This window comes from Aythya ferina, assembly GCF_964211825.1.
Source record: "Aythya ferina genome assembly, chromosome: 3".
Taxonomy (NCBI): Eukaryota; Metazoa; Chordata; class Aves; order Anseriformes; family Anatidae; genus Aythya; species Aythya ferina.
In genome coordinates, this window is record NC_140298.1 from 34,721,867 (window position 1) to 34,741,852 (window position 19,986).

General features: G+C 39.9%; 1 long non-coding RNA gene across 1 annotated transcript in view; it reads left to right on the plus strand.

Annotated features, from left to right (window-relative positions):
* The first annotated feature begins 3,735 nt into the window (after positions 1-3,735).
* The window catches only part of LOC311435009, a 31,505-nt gene continuing 15,254 nt past the window's right edge, over positions 3,736-19,986 (plus strand). Inside the window, exon 1 of the long non-coding RNA XR_014691874.1 lies at positions 3,736-3,789. This is a non-coding gene — a long non-coding RNA (uncharacterized lncRNA). The remainder of the gene's footprint in view (positions 3,790-19,986) is intronic.

The window sequence follows — 19,986 nt, forward strand, 5'->3', positions numbered from 1 at the left end:
CTTAAAGACTACCACATTATGGTGTCCAATCATAGCTATATAAATGTAATTAATGAATATTATTTAACTATTACATTCATCATGAACATATTATATGACCACATTATTGCATGCTTCGGTTTTTGCTTACGTCCTTGCTGTTTCAATACCATGACTCAGCAGTAAATAATTCTTAGCTTCTTTTCCAACTTCTTTGTGGTCTTACTCATTGATGCATGTACAGCAACATAGAGAAAAGACAGCAATGAAAGAGCTCAGACCCTGCCACCATACACAGATCTGAAAGCCAAATCTTTGGTCATTTTTGTACCAAACGTCATTCACTGATGGAAACTGTGGTGCTAAGAGTTTGGCCCTGGTCTCTCTTTAAGGTCTGCCAGAAGTGGAAAACTGGAGGCATTATCAGGCACAGATGCTAGAAGAGTACTCAGAGTATCCTGGACAAATCTCTACATGTTCTCCTAACGTCAAAATCTAGTGGCACATTTGAGCTGTGTCAACAGCTCTGTGAACTATCAAGAATGAAGTGACATGTCTTTCCCAGGCTTTGTATGTTCACCAGATGTAGTGTCTCCATGAGAGAGACCTCAGGATATGATGCACCCTTCCTCACACAGACTTTGACTTGGACATCCTTACCCAACCAACCCCTGATCAAGTATTACTTCTCCTGAGTCAAGTCCCTGATGATTAACCCCTTCCTGGACCACCACGCTGACTGGTGAGTTTTACTCCTTCCTCCATACCCACCAGCTTCATGGTGGATTCTCACATGCTGGGAGTAAATGGTGCAGAGTGCATGCAGCTCACCATGGGCACTGGCTTTGCCATCTACAGAAGGTGGTGACTTGGATGCCACAGATGTTGAGAACAGTAGATATAAATCATTCCTGGATCTCTGATTTTTATTGAAAGATTGAATCAAGCCTTTGTGCATTTTTCATTACAAGATTTCCCCAGCGGTGAGCTTCTTGAATCAGGCCAATGCACCATGTAATCCCATTTCTTCAGAGCTGTCAGCTGGGTCACTGAGACTCCTCTACAAACAAGCATTTTTGAGAAGATATGTGTGTGCTTGAGATAGCTATCAAGCTGTACAGTCCTAGGTGTCACTGACGACAGGGAGAAATGGACAACAGCTTTCTGGGCATTTTGATAAGAGACGCCTCTTCTTTTTGGTATGATTGGAACTAATTTAACAAGCAAGGCAATTAAAGATAATTCCCTCCTTTCGGATTGCTTCAGCTTTCACATATTGCCAGACAGCTACACCATTTTCAGTAAATTTAATAGTATCACACATACCCTAATCCTTGAGGTTTTAAAGTCATTCAGACAACTGCCTCAGGTATGAAGACTAAGAAAGAATTTATTGCAACAATGCTCTTCAAGGGTTTTACAACCTGCTTGGTTTCAAGTCATTTACTTGGAGCACATTTTGGACATATTTCCTCCATCTGTGATGGCTAGACTAAATATTAGGTTGTACACTAACAGGAGCTATGAGTGGAGCGCAGGAAAAAAGAGCAGCTGGAGTGACTACTGCTGCTGAGCAGCCATCCAGCTGCACTTGCTGGAGGCTTCTGTAGCCTTCCGCCTGGGGAGCAGCAACCACAATCAAACTAGACTCACTTCCTGCTTACGGAGAAACCTCACAGCAATATTTTCTATGCTTCCCTCATGCCAAAAAAACATGAAGACAATAGGAGGCCATTTTATATGGCTTTTAAAAATATATATTTGATTGTTAGTGAAAAAAAGTCAGAAAATTGCAAATATTGAAACTGAAACTTGAGAAGAGCATCTGGGAATCACAGAGGTTTAAGTCATAGAATCATAGAATGGTTTGGGGTTGAAGCAACTGTAAAGATCACTTAATTACAACTCTCCTGACATGGGCAGGGACACCTCCCACCAGACCAGGTTGCCCAAAGCCCCATCCAGCCTGGCCTTGAACACCTCCATGGATGGGGCATCCACAGCTTTTCTGGGCAACCTGTTCCAGAACTTCACCACCCTTAGAATAAAGAACTTCTTCCTAATATCTAATCTAAACCTCCCTTCTTTTATATTAAAGACCTTCCCCCTTCTCCTGTCACTATACCCCCTGAAAAGAATCCCTCCCCAGCTTTCCTGTAGGCCCCCTTTAGGTACAGGAAGGCATCTCTGAAGGTATTTCTGAAGCCTTCTCTTCTCCAGGCTGAATAATTCCAACTCCCTAGCCTATCTTTGTAAGAGAGGTTCTCCAGCCCCTTGATCTACCTCATGGCCCTCCTCTGGACTCACTCTAACAGGTTCCTGTCCTTCTTGTGCTGGGGGCCCCAGAGCTAATCACAGGGCTCCAGCAGGGGCCTCACAAGAGCAGAGCAGAGGGAGAGAATCCCCTCCCTCACCCTGCTGGCCACGCTGCTTTTGATGAAGCCCGGGACATGGATGGCTTTCTGGGCTGCAAGCTCGCATTGCTGGCTCATGTTGAGCTTCTTGTCAACCAACAAGGACTACAAGATATTGCCAACATCTTGTTTGATCTGGATGAGAACAACTGTACCCTGGTACATATCTCAGCTGGTTTAAGAGAGAGATACAGAGAGAGAGAAGTCTCCAAAACCTGCTACATAGTTTATTCCAGAATTTATGAAGTTCTTGCCCAATCTGCAGATATATCTTGATCTCTACACATATACGTCCTGCCCATAAGGACATAGAGGACAATTTATCAATCTTATCTTTGCAAAATCTTTTTCATGTGTTCAAAATCTGTTACCAGACAACTTCATTTCTTTCACATAGGCTAAATTTGTTTCTTCAAACTTTTTTCATTTTCTATGTAAATCTTATAATCTGTCTTGATCATTCCAATTCATTTATCTTCACTAAGTGTGGTGCCTTTGTCAGGAGATGTTTGGAAGCATATGACTCTGTGGATGCATTTTTATAATGTCTTCATTTTGTTAAAATTTGAGACCGCAATTTGGGGATACTCTGTTTATCGATGAGGAATATTATTTCTCATCTAACTGCAGATTTGAGTTTCTTTATAAGCCCATCTAACATTAGAGTCTCTAATAATATAGTTATTTTTGTTACTTCAGGTTGAAATTACTTTTCTTCTTAACAGAATACATAGCTGTCTGTGCAGAAAGGCTGATATGCCCAGCAAGATCTTAACTACACCAAATTTCACATCAATTTTGTTTGCTCAACACAACACAAGTCAGCAGAGAGATATCACAGATTAATGTTTCCACTATTTAAGGTGTCTAAGTTGTACATCAGCGGACTGGGTGTTTATGTGATGTTTATTTGTGGTGCTATTACTGAGTTGCTGTCCACAGCAGCGGCAATTCCTTGATTTTCCATACCTCTATCTAACATGGAGTGAAACGGGACTAATAATACAGGCATGTTGCAGAGATTTGCTAATGATTATGAGTATTTCTTTCATCCTCATTCTTACACAGCATTTGGGCATCTGTCAGTTGAAAATATTGTGCAAGTGTTTGGCAACACTGTGTTAACCATCCCCTCATGCAGTAAGAGCTATTGGCATTCTCAGTTGTAGTCTCTGTTTGTTTAATGTAGTGATCAAAAGGCACATTGTATTGCCACCAAACTCTGAGTCACCCTCCCCAAGGAACAATCGCCCTTTCTTTCCGTTTGGGTGGAGATAATATATTTCTTAGGGAGTGGTGCTCTCAATCCCAAATTTCTTGATAATATTTAGTAAGCTGAAGCAGGCTAATTTATATTGAGGAGACAGAGAAAAGGAGGCTTATTGCATACATGCTGGTAAGCTTTTGTCATTTCACTACTATGATGACAGCAGCAGTTAGTGTGTCTTATTTTTATTTATTAATTTTAATGGAGGGAGAGGGAAGGAATTTCAATATAGGTGATGTAGTGAACTCTGCAGAAACATCTGGCAGACCCTGGCTTTAGTAAAGGGATAGAAACATTTCTCAGTCTTTTGCAGATGTGTTGCCTGTGTGTTACCTCACTTTCTAATGGGGACATTTTTCTGTGCCGTCTTCTTACTTTTTAATGTTAAGAAGATACGGTGATATCAGGGTAACTTCCCTGATAGTGGCTGTGTGCCCACTGTGGACCTGGTAGCTGAGGGAAAGCGTGTGTGGGGGAGTGGGGGACGACGGACCATGCTGTCTGTGCTGGACTAGGAGGCAGGGTTTGAGCATGGGTTATCCTCTGGTAGAGAAGGTCAAGCAAGACTTTGCAGCTAGACGCCACTTTCTTATGCCCCAAGATCAAAAGGAGGAGGGAGGGAGGAAGGGGTGGAAAGGAAAGGTTCAGAGCCAAGGTTTTGACAGAAAAAAACCTGCTAGCTCCCCATTTCTGTCCCATAACTACCATAACTCTCTCAGCACACTGGACAGGCAGGAAAGGGAAGAGAAGAGAATCTGAAGGAGAGCACAGGGGAATGTAGTGTGGCATATTAGAAATTTGCTGGAATAGGTCAGTTGGACAGGAACATGCCTGGGCTCTGGAGAGTTAGTCATGATACGAAGTTTCGAAATATGTACAACTCATACTCAAAAAAATGGCTTGTGTCTGAGGGTGGGGAATGTTTTTCCCACCCCTTGCTTGCAGGACAAATAGGAAACTGATGGAAAAAATACTGCCACTGGAGTAAACTGTTTAAGTAAAGATAATTGTACTGAAGTTTACTCAGGTAAGGATCATTCTTACTGTGTGCATCCTAGAACCTATCCTGGACAGGTACCTGACAGCATGTCTGGGTGCTAGTGGAGCATAGGCACAGAGTAATATGCTTGAATGCTTGAGACTAAATTTTGTAAGGCCAATGGTGAATTTATTTTTTTTTTGTTTGTTTGTTTTTTATATGAATCAGGAAAAGTGGCACTTAGTACCAAAAAATGCCTTGCAGTTGGCTGCAGTCAGAAAGACTGCAGACAGTTAATTGATTTTAGCTACCCGGGGACAGGAGCTGGTAGCTGATAGCCTTTAGCATATATTTTTTTCTTAGATGAATTTTCAGTTTTGTTTCTGAACCACATAAAAACATGAATCTCCTTATACACACACTTCTGTACTATCTATATCAAAAATAATAATAATAATAATAATAATAATTACTTAGATCAATAACAGTAAATTCTTCTGATGTCCCATATCCAACTTCCTTTAAAAAAAATCATTGAATTTTACAGCTGGTCCAAATGCCTGTCTGTGCTAAACTGAGTACCAGTGCCAGTGTTTTACCATCACTGACCCAAAGTGATCCTCTCAGAGCCATTTCTGAATAGACACCTCTTGGGGACTGCAGATAATTTACTTGTGACAATTGTTGCATGAGTGTGGTGTGACTGAGAGCCACCAGTTACCTGGATTTCTTGTGGTTGCAGGAGACAAATGACAGAATCGTGTTTAAGCCTGATGGGAGGAAAGCTTCTTCCCAGCTGGTCTAACTATAAAAAGGTCTTTGCTTTTCTCAGCTGCGTATTAAGTCACTCTGACCTGCTACATTTACATAAATAAAATCTAAGAAGGGAAATATTTGCTCTAGCTAATGCTGTGGGAAATTACAGGTCAATTAATTTATTGTACTCATCAGTAAAATAGAACCCTTGGTGTGCACACTATTCCTTTGATTATTCTGAGCATTGTCCTAAATCACATAGTACTCAGGACACATTCCTACAGATAGCAAGAACCAGCAAGTTCAGGCTAAATAAGGGACTTTAAATTTACTGTCTCTGTCAGTTACACTGGCAGCTGTGAGGAAGCCTAAGCTATGGTGAAATGGGCTCTAGTATTCTCATCAGTGTAAAACTAACCTCCAGGTAACATCCAGATTAGACACATGCCAGGAACCACTGCAGGCTAATCTCATCTGAAGTGGAGATGCAAAGTAGTGAAGTGTTTTTGCCCCCTGTGTCTGTCTCTCTCCCTTCTATTTCTTTCTACCTTCACCTGAAACCACTGACAAGATTTGTGGTACCTGCATTGCCTTTTCTGTGGTTGCCACCCTGGGAAGAAAGGGATAAGAAGCAATCAGAAATTAACACCATATACAAGGAGTTTGCATCTGGCCTACACAGCAGAGTAACTAAGAGAAAGTTGAATAATAACATAGCCAGACACATATTTATATGTTTTTTATGTGTTTACAAAGATTAGTTGTAGTGAACATTTTGGTGGAGAGAAAGAATTTCTGATGTTTTTTAGACTTTTCACTCTAGAGCCCTATGAATTTCTGTACAGTCTATGCACTGGCTGAGGTCAAATTAAAAAAAAAAAAAAAATCCTAAAAAACTGTTTAATCTATTTGCCACCAAAACCCTGTCTTTGTCTCAGTGAGGCAAAAAGCCTTTGCTACAGAGATCCTGACAGTGCACTCATGCTGGATACTTACTTAGATCAACAATTCTTTAGCAAATTAGACTCATTTTTAAGAGCATGGTGTCTAGCTGCAGGAACATATCAAATTGAAAGAGAATATTCAACTGCTGATTGATTAAAAGTGTACTTATATACTGACATAAGCATGTAATGGAGAAAACTAGTAAAATGTTGCATAAATAACATTTGTTTTAGATGTCCTCCACACTTTCAAAATTTCAGTGCACTGCAAAACTGAGTTGCAAACTTGTAGCTATATTGCAGAATTATCAGGAGGGGAAAGAACAGGAATAAGGACAGCTGCTATGAAGGCATGGGAGGCAGCACTGAACGGGGGTGATAAACAAGCTACTTGGTTCCTCTTCCTGAGATCTACCAGTATTTCGTTGTCATCACAAGGCACTAACACCTGTATATTGCTAAGGTGAGCAGAGTAGATCAGAGTGCCATTTTTCAGATAATAAATACCAATGTGTCAGCTTTCGTTCAGGTTTCCTTGCAATCACAGGGATTAGAAACTAATTTTTAAATAAATTAAGGCTTATTTCTAGAACAGATTTTGCACCAAACATGAACGCCATATTTTGGGGTCAAAAACATTGAGCAGCATGCACAGGTCTCGCATGAGAAGCCTGGCTGATTTGTTTCTGAGCTTTTTTTGAGATTAAGAAAAACACACTCAGTGTGTGGGATGAGGGACCGGTCACCAGAGCTGCAAATCTTGGCAGGGAGTTCTGCTATCAGTGGCACAAAGCATCACAGGGAAAGCAGTTTCTCTCTGTGTTCCAGTGACAGCATTCCTGTTTATAAGGTATTTTCAGAGCTCCTTAGGAAAGGTATTTCAGGTGCGCCAAGCTTTTTTGGGCCTGCTTTTTGTCCCCAGCTCCCACTGTAATCCCAAGTATTGTTACTCTGTTTTAGGTCTTTTCTTCAGACATAGGATTTTATTAGTGACTTCCATCCATGAGAGAAGGCACAGCACTGCAGTTCGTTGCTGATACAGCTCCAGTCAATTCCCCATGCAATGTAAGCTATACCAGAGACACTTCATTGCTAGTACAACTCTGCATCAACATTTTTGCAGCCATAGTTACCCCAGCTTTCCCTCCTGCATTTCTAATTGAGACATGAAACAAAATTTTGGCAAAGTAGATCAAGTCTTGCTTTCAACCTCTCTTCTTTGGTACCTTGTCGGACTGTCCCCTGACATGCCTTGAGTTTGGTTTTGTCCCCCAAGAGAAGCTCAAGCAAGTTCAGCTAGATTCTGAGTTAAAGTTGACCTAAAACATGATGCCATCTCTCGTACACTGAAGTGTGTTAAATACACTGTTAAGCATTAAGAAAGAAGTGGCTCCAGTTCTGGGATATGGAAAAATGAGAGCCAGTAAACTAAGGCCTCACAACAATACTACAAACTTGATGCATTTTCAGGGCACATTGCAAAGAAAGAACTAAATGCATTAATTGATTACAGTATGAACAGGAGATACTGTATAGTTTATTACTGTTCATATAATAGCAATAGCATTAATAGCAATAGTATCAAGGGTTTGTTGCCATAGTATAGTTTCCCTTGTTCAATTTCCTGGAGTGAAAAGGGTATTTTCAAGATGATGAGGCTTAGTCAAGGTTTAATCTCTAAAAGTATCTCTTAATCTAGATACTCCTATGCACACAGGAGAGGAACACAAAAAAGACAAATATGCTAGCTAAGAAGAAAATAAAGGAAATCAGCTTGTTTAGTCTAGAAAAATAAAGACAAATTAGTGCAGCAGAAATACAGTAACTATGAGTAAATATGTTGGAACATAACATGAGGAAAGGAAGAGAACACTTCAGCTATCAGACAATGTTATCACAATAAAAATAGGTAAGAACTAGCCAAGAATAAAGCTGTGCTGGACATCAGGTTTCCCAACCCTAGAGGAATGAGAATTTAGAGCAGCTTTCTCCTAGGGGCAAACTCCTAACTACTTATAAAAGAAGCTAGATATATTTGCAAAAAGGATACCTGTGATGCACATGGAATATGCCTGATCACATAGGTGATACCCTCTGCTCTCACATTTTATTTTCATCCCTTCTTTTTGGACACAACATGAAAATATTTCAGAAAGAGTACAGTTCAATGTATGCCCTGGGATGTCTTTGCTACATGGTTATAGGGCAGCATGTAAGCATGTCTTCCATATCCAACAGTTTCAATGTGGCCTTACTCAAGCTCAGAGCACTGAAGCCATTTTTCTGCATTTTCAATGCTTTGAGCTTTAGTTCAGATGTAGAATCAGCAGCCTTTCCATTCTGGATGTTATCAGCCAAACTGAGAAAAAAACAAATTTTCAGCAAGTGAAAAAAAAAGTCACTTGTTTCTCTCCATGTTGTATTTTGTTTTCAAAGGAGAGAAATCAGGAATGCACTCCCACAGGAGGAAGGATAAAAAGGAAAAACTTTATTGCTTTGAAAATGACCTTGATGAGTTCCTCCAAGATAGTATTGTTTTACTTTGTTTTATTCTTTTATCTATTGGAAAGGTTAAATTATTAATACACATTTATAGGAGCATAAACAATCCTCCCTAGCATGCCTGGGCAGCAAGGAGATAGAGGAAAAACAACTTAATTTTAACTGAAGCTGGTGAATCTGAATGGCAGAAGAGTCAGTCGGAAATCAGGCCTGCCAAACCTTTGCTACACCAGACTGTTGAGGTAAACTGTCTTTTCCATTTTTCTGCTGCCAACATGATTCCCCAGGCATCAGCTCTGGTGAGATTAGTAGCCTGAACAAGGTATCTGTCTCAGCAGAATTAAGTAACAATCCCCCAGACATTCAGAAATAATGAGTCAGGACTCTTAATGGCACAAGACTTACCTTTAAAAGGCCTTAGATTTGTTAAATACATGTCAGTCTAATCTGATAAAACTTTAAATGCCATTTTACCAGTCTTTTGCATAAAAGATCAGGATAGATTAGGATATGCCTAATCCTTAATGTGAAATTCTGACCATGCTGCAGGCAATGGGAGTTCTGCTGATGACTTCAATGGACTGACCAGATGCTTCTTTTACTTTCATCTCAGGACCTCTCACTACTGGTGAATAAAAGACTTGTCTGTGAATTACAGAGGAAAAAGTAGTTCTCTTCCTTTGTAATTGAAGAAATTGGTGACCCAAGGGTCAGTTTGAAAGAAATTGTTACTCTGCACAAAAACAGAAATAAAAACTTCCAGCTTCCCAGCTGCTATTAAAATTAAATTAAGCCACCTCAGACATAATTTCTTAGATCCTATGGAAGCAGGGAACATTTGGAGCATATTATAGGCAAACAAAGAAGCAATCCAGGAGATGTTTCTTGATAAATAAGATGATTGTGATTCATTTTTATGCCTATTGGACTACCTTACTCTCTAATTCGTTGGCCAGTGGGCTGCCTCTCCCATGGAAGTTCAGGTAATTAATGCAAGTCTACCAAAAGACTTAGATATTTCCTGTGGTGAATCTTGATTTTAATGTGAACATTCATATCCCTGAATGGGGAACTTCTCCACTACTTCAATGCTGCAAAGAAGCCAGGATAAAAGAAACATTTCAGTGCAGTAGGATCTTGAGTGAAAGGTCTCAAAATTGGAAAGAGTGGAAGATTATAAGCTGAAGATAAGTATCAAGGTGAAATAAGTGATGTAAGTAGCTGAGTACCTACACCCATAGCTCTCAGCTGTATGTATTTGTCTCTTTCTTGGTATTTCTGAAAGTCTGTATAAGACATGGCCTTTTGGGTAGCTGGTTTGAGTATCTCAGATACTTGTGTTTGTAGTTGAGAGATACCATCATATCTAAAGGGTACAAGGACTGTAGTGGAGTGATTTTGGTAGTAATTCAGTTTCAAAAATTCTTTATGATCTGCAAATGGAAAATTAATGACAGAAAATAAGCAGCTTTTGAAGCTTATGCCAAGGTCTGAGCTCTTGATGTATATGATCTTCCTGTGAATCACCAGAGCATTAGAGAGCCCAAGGGCAAAGCCATTTGGGAATGATGTCTGGGATGCAAAATTAAACAGTGTGGCTCTGCCAAAATGTGTTCCAAAGACTAGTATCTGTCACTGTAGACTGAAGAGAGTTTCCAAGGAGAGTGGGGAATACAGGTTTCCAATAGTTTCTAGTAGGACCCAACAAGTTCTTATCACAACTGTCTCAAACCCAAATTTGGGTGACAAGATGATAAGGGTTAGAGAATCCAATGTAACTGCAGAGTCAGATAAATCAAGGTAGTTTCGAGGTAAATGCTTGTGCTGCAGTTAAGTCACTGTGGTAGTAAGCAGGAAAAAAAAAATATTACATTCTCCCAGGCTGAGCAGAGAAACCTTTTGCTTTAATGCTGGAGAAGAATCCAACGGCACCTTTGATCTTCTCTCTCTGGCTTAGGATTGTAAAGCACCTCAATTGGCTGTAAAAAGCTAAAGCTGAAGGCAAGATTTTGTTGCCTCTGAGGTTGAGAAATGTTTTTAAGCTTTTTAGGTCAACTTGTGGCTGCAAAAAGCAGAAGTAGAAGGAAAAGATGGAGACGAAGTCCATCCTGAGTGTGGAGGCTGAAGACTGATCAAAATGGGTTGCAGAAAAGCAAACTTGAAGGTGCCTGAGAGAAACTGAAGAATGGAGAGTCTGGACTACCCTTCCTGTCTTCAGGGCTTAAGGAGCTGCTATACATGTTCTTTAAGGCGAAAAGTCTGAGCTTGGCACATGGTGTGCACATATATACACAGTACTGTGCGCATTGACATTGACAGGTTTTCCATTTGCTGCTCTAAGCTATGATTAGTTATTCTGATTGCTTTGTTTTTAACATAGACAGCTGAAGCACAAACAGCATCACAGGTTGTGAATTGCAGATGACATTTGAACATTCTTTCTCAGATAAAACAATTGAAGTTCTTTGTTCAAACTATTTGTGTCATTTCTTGTGTTGTCCCTCACTAGTTATCACTGACATGCTAATTAAGGGAAAGGAACAACTATATACATTTTCTGAAAATTGTTACTCATATACAGTTTCATATTTTAATCTGATATGTGGAATATTAAAACATTTAAAAATATTACAATGACTGACTTTTGCTTGTTTAGAATTAGCTACCTGGTTATTGCAAGCTATTTTATGTTAACAAGCTCTCCTGTGTTTTCATAGTGTATCTTAATAGAAACACGAGGTTATTGGATTTTATAGCTAGGGATAATATGGAAGATCCCTCAAAACCTTGCAAGACAGGAATAAGTCAGCCTAAATTATAAAACTGTGATATAGATTTTCAGAAGTGTTGGTGTTCTGGCTCCATTTATTCAGTAAGCTGCTGCCAAACTGTAATGTCCACATATTTTCAAGTGAATGAAGGACTCTTTGCTTTGTCTGAAAAGTTCACATACTGATGAGCAGTCACTGCATCCCACCCTGAAGTTAGCTCTTCAGTAGGTTTAACTGCAATGTTTCAAGCCTCTGCTCTGTTCAAGCACTGCTTGATCCTTCAGGACTGAATTGGCAATTTGAGGTTATCATCATCCTACTCTCGCTTTCATGATAACCATTCAACTCATTTTCTTAGACCACTTGCTTCCATTCCCCAACTTGCAAACCAGTTGGAATGAATTATACCTAGAAATGAGAGAAAGAAACATGATGAAGAAAAATTGGCAGAGCCAATTCCTAGACTGGCTTGTTCATAAAGATCCTAAGATCAAAAACCACTTGAAAACGTGACAGATTTTGACTCAGTAAATATCTGGAGAGTGGGAGGAAGGGCTTGCCATGCCCCATCTCTCCAAGAGGTTATTGCATGAGGAGCTGTAGGCAGCTGTGTGCTCAGCTTTCACACAAGGTTTGCTGCTCCCACCCCAAGTGTACGGTCCCACCACTGACTGCATGTCGTCTCTGGGTACCCTGTTTCTCTGCCTGGCAAATTTGAATAGCTGAAGTGATGGAGCTTTAGCCTGACGTGCTCCTGTATTTCTACAGGATGCCAGTAGAGGGCAAAGGTGACTTTAGGCTTGATGTCTTGATGTGAGAAATAACACGAGTTGCCCTGTAGAGCCGAAAAATTGCATGAGTTAGGAGAAAATGAAAAAATAAGTGGGAGTTTGTCCCACTTAAGAAGTGTCCCAGGACTGCTTTCTTAGCACTTTAACTTGCCTTACAGCCACAAGTTTCCATGCGACAGAGGGAGGCACTCCACAACCTGGGCTTCAGCCTTGGCCAGGAGTGGTGGTGGGCAGCCAATGAGCCCCAGGCTGACAGGACACCAGAGGCCCCAAAGGCCATCATCCCCAGGCCCCAAGCATCCTGTCGTCTCTCAGCATGCCATGCACATGGATGGAACAGGCTCTGCTGAGAACAGAGCAGCTCTGTTACGCTGCTCCAGCTCTCGCTTCTCCATCAACTTTCTCTTTGCCTTTCCTGAGCAGCCTGCTTAAAATGGAATACAAGGAAGGGTCTCCCAGCAGTAGCACGTGGTGGCTTGTGGCAGCTGAACAGTTACCCCCCTCCCTTTTCTTTAACAGGGAAGCTTACATACAAGAGTAAAATTATTTATTTATTTATTTATTTTTGGCTCTAGTCCAGGGAAATGCAATTTGCTGTAATATCAACAATCTTTAAAGGTCTCATAATCCAAAGAACTCAAGAAATTAAGACTCAGAAATGTAGATCTTATTTAAATCCTTTCCTCAAGCTGAATAGAACATAGTTTAAGTCACAAAGTATTTCAGATAGTCTCTAACATACCTGAGTAAAGCAATTTTTTTTCTCTTTTCCCTGAAAATTCATGTCCATTGATTTGTTACTTCATTATAATATGTTACTCTTATATACAATCAAATCCTAGGTTTCTGAGAGGACTTTTTGTTCTTCTGCTTCAGAAACAGAAATAGCTTAACATGTTGTAAAATTGTAGAAGTCTCTCTCAGGAACTGATGTAAAACTTTTCACACACAAAAATAAAAAAAAAATAAAAAATAAAAAAACAGGGATAAAATTGGAATTGAATTGTAAATAAGCTCCTTGTTCTTTTTCCTGAGAGAACTGCTTTTATAAAACTCCCCAACAGTCAGAAGTTTTGCCAGTTCTCTCACCCACTAAGAGAGTGACGTTCTTTTCAGATACCAGTTGCTACTTTTTAGCTGTGGCTGTGCAAAGCATCTGTGCTATGCCAGAGTGCCAAGCCTTTCACAGCATTTGTTACCTCTTTATCCTTCCCTTCTGTTAAACAGTGGCGTAAATGAATAGAGACCTGCCACACAGCAGTGGAAGGATACCGAATTCAGAATCCAGAGGACTGTAATCAAGACACAACATTTATACAGGCACGATAACTGACATACAGTACAAACATTTCATCCAACTCACAAAAATAGATACATGTGGTTGAAAAGCAATGGAAGCTGAATAAGGACTGAGAAGAAAAGCTAGGCAAGGAGGACAAATTGTTCAAGGAGAAGCTGCATGAAGAGAAAAATCCTTGTTTCTTTTCAAGAAGAGAAACATCTGGAATACACTGGCCTAGGCACAGCAAACTTAGCCTTAACACTATGATAACCAAACACTCAGCAATGGAAAGGGGAGCCAGGCAATGAACTAGAAAATCCTATACAACATCATTTTCCAGGGGCCTTCATTACAAATGAAGCTTGGGAAGTAGAACTGTAATGATGTGAATTACCCCCATTTTCTCATTATTTACCAGGTTTTATTCTTTTTTATTTGAGTACACTTGAACCATGTTAGAGCAGCCAGTTAATCTTGGTAAGTGGACAAGAACACTTTATTTCTAAGACACATATGAAATATTACAGACATCCAGTGTACTGGCTAACACTAATTATAGAATATAGGAATAATGTTACAGAAAGATAAAAGTATAACAGACCTTTTAGAATGGAACTAAAACCCAGAAATGTAAAACTGAACGAGATTACTGAGTCTGTCCTTCTATACCAGGCTCAGTAAATATAGCAAGATCATCCCTGACAGCTGGGTGCCTAAACTGCTCTCAAATTCTCCAATAGTTTGAAGTCTACATCTAGAGAATTTTATTGCTCTTGCAGTTAGAAAATATTTTGTAGTTCCAAGCTCAGTCTTGTTTATTGCAGTGTAGAGTGATTTCTAATGTTGTCTTTCTCCAGAGTCTTCAGGAAACAATGTGGTCCCCCCTTAGCACTCTTACACAGCCTTTTACCTGTCAGAAAATTTATATATGTCCTTTGGTTTTTTCTTTCTCTCTCTCTCTCTCTTTTTTTTTTTTTTTTTGTTGTTGTTGTTTCCTAGTCCAAATGAACATTTTCAGCCTTTTCTAACAGTTTTCTCAAAGATCACATTTTTTAAAAACTTTCTTTTTGTTGCTGTGATATGGACTTCTCTCATTTTATCTAAATTTCCCTTAGAATCTGATGACCTGAGCCCATATTATATTCTCCCTGTCCTACAGAGTGAATAATACCTCCCATTTTTTACATATGCTAATTCTGCTTATATATTCCAGGATAGCTCTCATCCTTTTTGAAGTCCTGTTTGGTATTGGATCTCTTATACCTCCCAGGTCATTCCCTGTATTAGTAATTCCAAGACAGATCTTTTATTTGATTTAATTATCTTTATAGAGTTTGGGATGACTTTCTTGAGGTAGGAGGGTTAGATTTTAAAAATCTCCTTATCTGGGTTCTATCCTGACTCATACTGCTTTTTTCTAATTAATTCTGTTTTTAGTTTCTTCATATTTTGCTGTCCAGAGGCCTCTGCACCCAGGGCAGTAAAAAATTAAAAATAAGATGAGAACAGGAACTAATTATTTCTACTTGCTAATGAGAAAAGAAAAAGATCATGAAATTAGACTTCAGAGTATTGCATATTGCATATAATAATAATTAAACTAACTGGAAAATAAACCTGTCAGTGGAGGTAGTGGAAGCATCACCAGTAGATCTCTCCAAGGCTAAGGCTAACTGGCTACTTGTTGTCAGCACACAGTTGTACGGGTTTGCAAAAAGTTCTGAGTCACAGAGGAAAGAGATCTGCCCATGCTCTTTGGCCTTCCAAGGCTATAAATAGCACTGAATAGGTGAGGAAAACTATGTTTTGTTAAGATCCTTCTGTGAAGGAGACCTGACTAGGTTCTGGTCTCATCCTGAGGGAACCAATACCACTGTCTCCTGTGAGAAGGTGGGTGAGTGGAGAAGCAGCAACAAGAGATGAGACACCTCATCATCTGGAGCAACAAGGAACAGGCCATCTCCTCAAGTAAATCTCAGCTGCCCTCTTGAAGACAATCTTCTCAAAAAAAAAAAAAAAAAAAAAAAAAAAAGAAAAGATTGTACACTTCTTATGAAGAATATGCACATCAGTTTTGATTTAAGTTTCACATAGTGAAGACCTTCATTAAGAAGGTGTAGGTTTAGCTCCTTTTAACCCTTGAAGATCACTGTGCTGATTGAGTGAAAGAGAGGGAACATTTCTCCCTACTGCTTGCTCTTAGTAAGTAGATACTAATTTTTGCTCCCCAAACTCCTTTCCCACCAGGTGGCATATGGCAGGATGTGCTCTGTCCTCCTCCCTTGCCTATTTGTCTTTACATAGCATGACACATCCTTTGTGCAGAAAACCTAGAGTGTATAGATGCTCAGAAGGAAGGGTCATTCCCCTGTTCTCCTCCTTCTCAGAGCCCTAAATGACTTTTACCATCTAGCCCTTCTTCTCATTCCCAGGGTTACAGTTTTGTATACAAATACAATTGTCTTTGCTAGTGCTACCTATCCCTAGTACTTAAATATGACTCCTCTCCTGTTTGTGACTAGGCAGCCAAGAGGTATGTAAACTGTGTCGATGCCACGGGTTACTCTTCTGGGTGCCAAAGGTCCCAGATATTCATGACTTCTTCTTCCACGTCTGTAGTGAGTTGACTGGCCCTATCTAAAAATGTTCCATTTTCACTTCATGGCTCCAAATGCACTTGAATTAAGCTATGGTACAAGGTTTCAGCCACACCCATGCTATGTGCTTGTGCTTTCATGCATGACTACTTTTCCATAAAGTCCTTAATAAGACAGATGGTAAATCTATTGATGGGGGCTTCTGTGCAGATGTGACATGAGGGCCCATTCTTGCTCTTGCCCTCTCACTAGCATTTGTGGGCCATTTACATTCAGGTGTTACGAAATACACAAACTGTTCCTGACATTGATCTATGATATTTCTAAAGTTGAAGTTTTGGCATTTATTGGGAATAACTGTAATTGGAAAAGTAGCACATATGGATTTCTGTAGTGTTCAAAAAAATTCCACCGTGGGAGTTTTCTGTACCCTAAAGACTCAAAACGTAGGCTGTCTAGGTTATATTGGTTGCCATCTGGCTGAATCCCACTCTTTGTTTTCAGTCTCCAGGCCATTATGTCTTTAGTAAATAATCAAACATATTTTGTTCTATTCAATATCTTTTCTTCAGTTGAATTGTTGGTTAGGAGCCAAAGGTTTATTTAAACAGGTGATAACTTTGCTGCTTACTTGGTATTACTGAAATATAGTTTTAGGTCACATCTGCATGACAAATGCAGTCATGTCAAGTAATCTGAACACACAGCAATGAAGTGAAGTGTTTCTAAGGTTTTGAGAGCCTCCTGGAGAGTTCCAGTGAAAGAGGGCCAAGATTTCACTGTGCAGAGAGGCTCACAGTTCGTGGTCATGAAGTGGGATGGGGAAGTTTAGGTGTAGTGGTAAAAGGGAAACAGGGTGGGAAGAAGGAGCGGGGCAACACAGAGCTGAAAAGGGTGCAAGTACAACAGCTCACATGAGGCACAACCTCTCTCTGAAAACTGTTTCAAATTGCAGCCTTATTAACAAGTCTCTGCAAGTGTTTAGATAGGCTTGCCTAGCCCACTCGGTGGCCCACTTGGTGCCCTGTGGTGGAGCTCGACCCTTGCTCTTCCCAAACCACATCACTGCAAGGCTAAATCCACATCAGATGATATAAATAGCACAGCTGAAAAAGTGCAAAAGCATGAGCTTCCTCACTGAAGCAAGCCATGATCACTCAGCTGGGTGCCTTGGTTGTTCAATTGCTAGCTGTCTCTAGCTTGAGCAGCTTGGGCCAGCACTCTTTGAGCCGGGGAAGCAAGATCCATCTCTCGGCTGTCAGCCTGGAATGCCAAGTGGCTGCCGTGTCCTGCCTGCAGGCAGCCGTGACGTTCCTAGGGGCCACAGGAATTGTATGGGGTGGATGCAACCAAGCAGAGGAAAGGGAAAATTAAGACATATAAGCAAGGAGGAAAGTGGTGGGAGCCAGAGGAGGCAAACAAAAGAGGTGGAAGTTATTGTATCCTTCCATGAAAAATGAATTTGGTCATTATTGCGTAGATTGGAGTAGAAGATTCACGCTGAATCTTGTTGTTGTAAAGAATGGTCGCTTTGCAGTAAATAAACTGCAATAACCCCAAAGCCTTTGCCTCCCTGTCTGTGCCAGAGGAAGCTAAGTTTATCCCAAGTGTTTCCAAAACCACATAGCATTTGAAGGCACAGAAATATATCGTGTCAGAAACTTTTAAATGAAAGTCAGTTAGAGCTTCAATGCCTTTCTACCTTATTTTTTATTTTTGTTGCATTCTCTGAAAGAAAAAGTCTGTCTCAAGCCTACACATTTTAACAGGCTGCCAGTTCTTTCCTGCAGCTTTTTCAGCTTTCAAGTATTCATGCCCCCATAACATTATATTTCTTAGTTACTGATAAACATCATAGAACTAAACTGCTTCAGAAAATTCAGCATCACTTAGCCAGACAACATCTTCAGAAAAGTGTTTAAAACAATCTGTCTGAAAACTTATTTCCTAGTGTTTTAGAGCAGGTCTCTGAATTCATCCTGCACTTGATATGGATTGTGTCTTTTGCCCTAAAAAATTGTTCCCAATTCAAAACCCTCTCTTTAATTTTGCTTGAACATGTGCTGGAGTTATCAGAGTGGATGCTGAATACCGGGCTCTCTCTTCCACTTAAGCTGCTGTAAATGGTGAAGAACTTGCACCGCAGAACTACAGAGAACTGAGCTTGAAGTTTAAAAATAGGTGTTCACTTTATTTTGCCTTCATCTGATACCTATCTTAGAGACTAGCCTGATATTTTACATTAATTTAAAGACTTGGGAGCTTCAGATTCTGAAAAAACGCAGCATGGAAAAAAAAAATCTTAAAGCCTGTCCCGCTTTCCTTTTGTAAATGCCCTCCTTGTAAGCCTTTCTCGCTTTGAGTTAAGCCACCAGATTTCTACTGCTTATCTAAAAACTGACAGCCAAGAAAAACAGCCAAAGAGGGCACTGTCCCCCCTCAAATGTCCACAGCAAGTGGCATACTCCTGCTCTTGTGTTCATTTCCCATTCTAATCAGCAATTAAAAAGCAGACCAATTAGCTTGCTATTTTTCCTTCCTTTCCCATTGTGCCAGAGATGGGGTTGGCAAGAGTCCCAGGCTGAGAGGAATAGAAAGTATCAAAAGAGGTTGTCTGTGCCTCAAGTCTTGATTTGTTCCTTTACTTTTCACTAACTGCCAGTGTACCACAGGTAAGAAGCAAATATGAAGGCTGACAGGGAAGGACAGCACAGCTTTATGAATAAACACTTATCCGCCAGCTTCAGACGTTTGTGGTTTCTATTTCAACCTGAACATGGATGAATTTCACATTAAGGGATGCACAAATTTTTCACTTGTGCTCAGCAACCAGGATTACTTAGGAACAAGTGCTCCCCTGCACCCAGTTTATTTTGATCAGTGTTAAGTAGGGCCCAACCCACAAACAAGCACACAAAGGGATTTTCGTCTCTGATCTTAACAACATTAGGAATTAATTATGATACTTCCTTATACACCCAGAAACTTAACTAGATGATAAACAAGAATGTGATCAGCAAGAACCCAAAGCCGTAAGTCCATAAACCAGTGCAAAGCCTTCAACAGGATTTTTGTTTTCAGTGCAGGACAATGTTCATTCATACTGTGTGGTCATTCACCTGAAAAGGCGTAGCATGGTGCCACGTGCCACTCTTACATTCCAGAAAGATTAAAAGTGTGTGAAAGGACTTGCTTTTTCCTGAATAACTGGTGCTTAGATCTAATTGGAAAACGCAAGTGCTTCTGTTCAGCATATTTAGGGAAACATCAAAAAGAATTTTCCTACAGTTTAGTATGGGAAATTTCAAAAAATGTCTATGGGGAAAAGAAAAAGTTAAGTTTGACATCAGATTCCTTGTGTTTTAAACCCCTCACTCCAATTTCAAAATTAGTGTACTCAGATTTTTTGATCTTCTGTTGCTATCATTCAGAGTCTTACCCTAACTTGGAAGAAAAGGGGGACAAAGCATATTTGCCACAACTTTATCCTTATATAAAAAAAAAAAATAAAGGTAACATGCAAAAGATGTGAGTTGTCAACACATCTCCTCTTATAAGCAGCTAGGAGAAACAATAGGGAGGCAAATCCTGGCACCCCATAAAAATAATTCTAAAAATAAAATCTGAAAATATTCTGTTCATGGTTGCTTCAGTTCAGTTTGTAAATTTTAAGTGTGGTGGTTTTTTTTGTTTGTTTGTTTTTT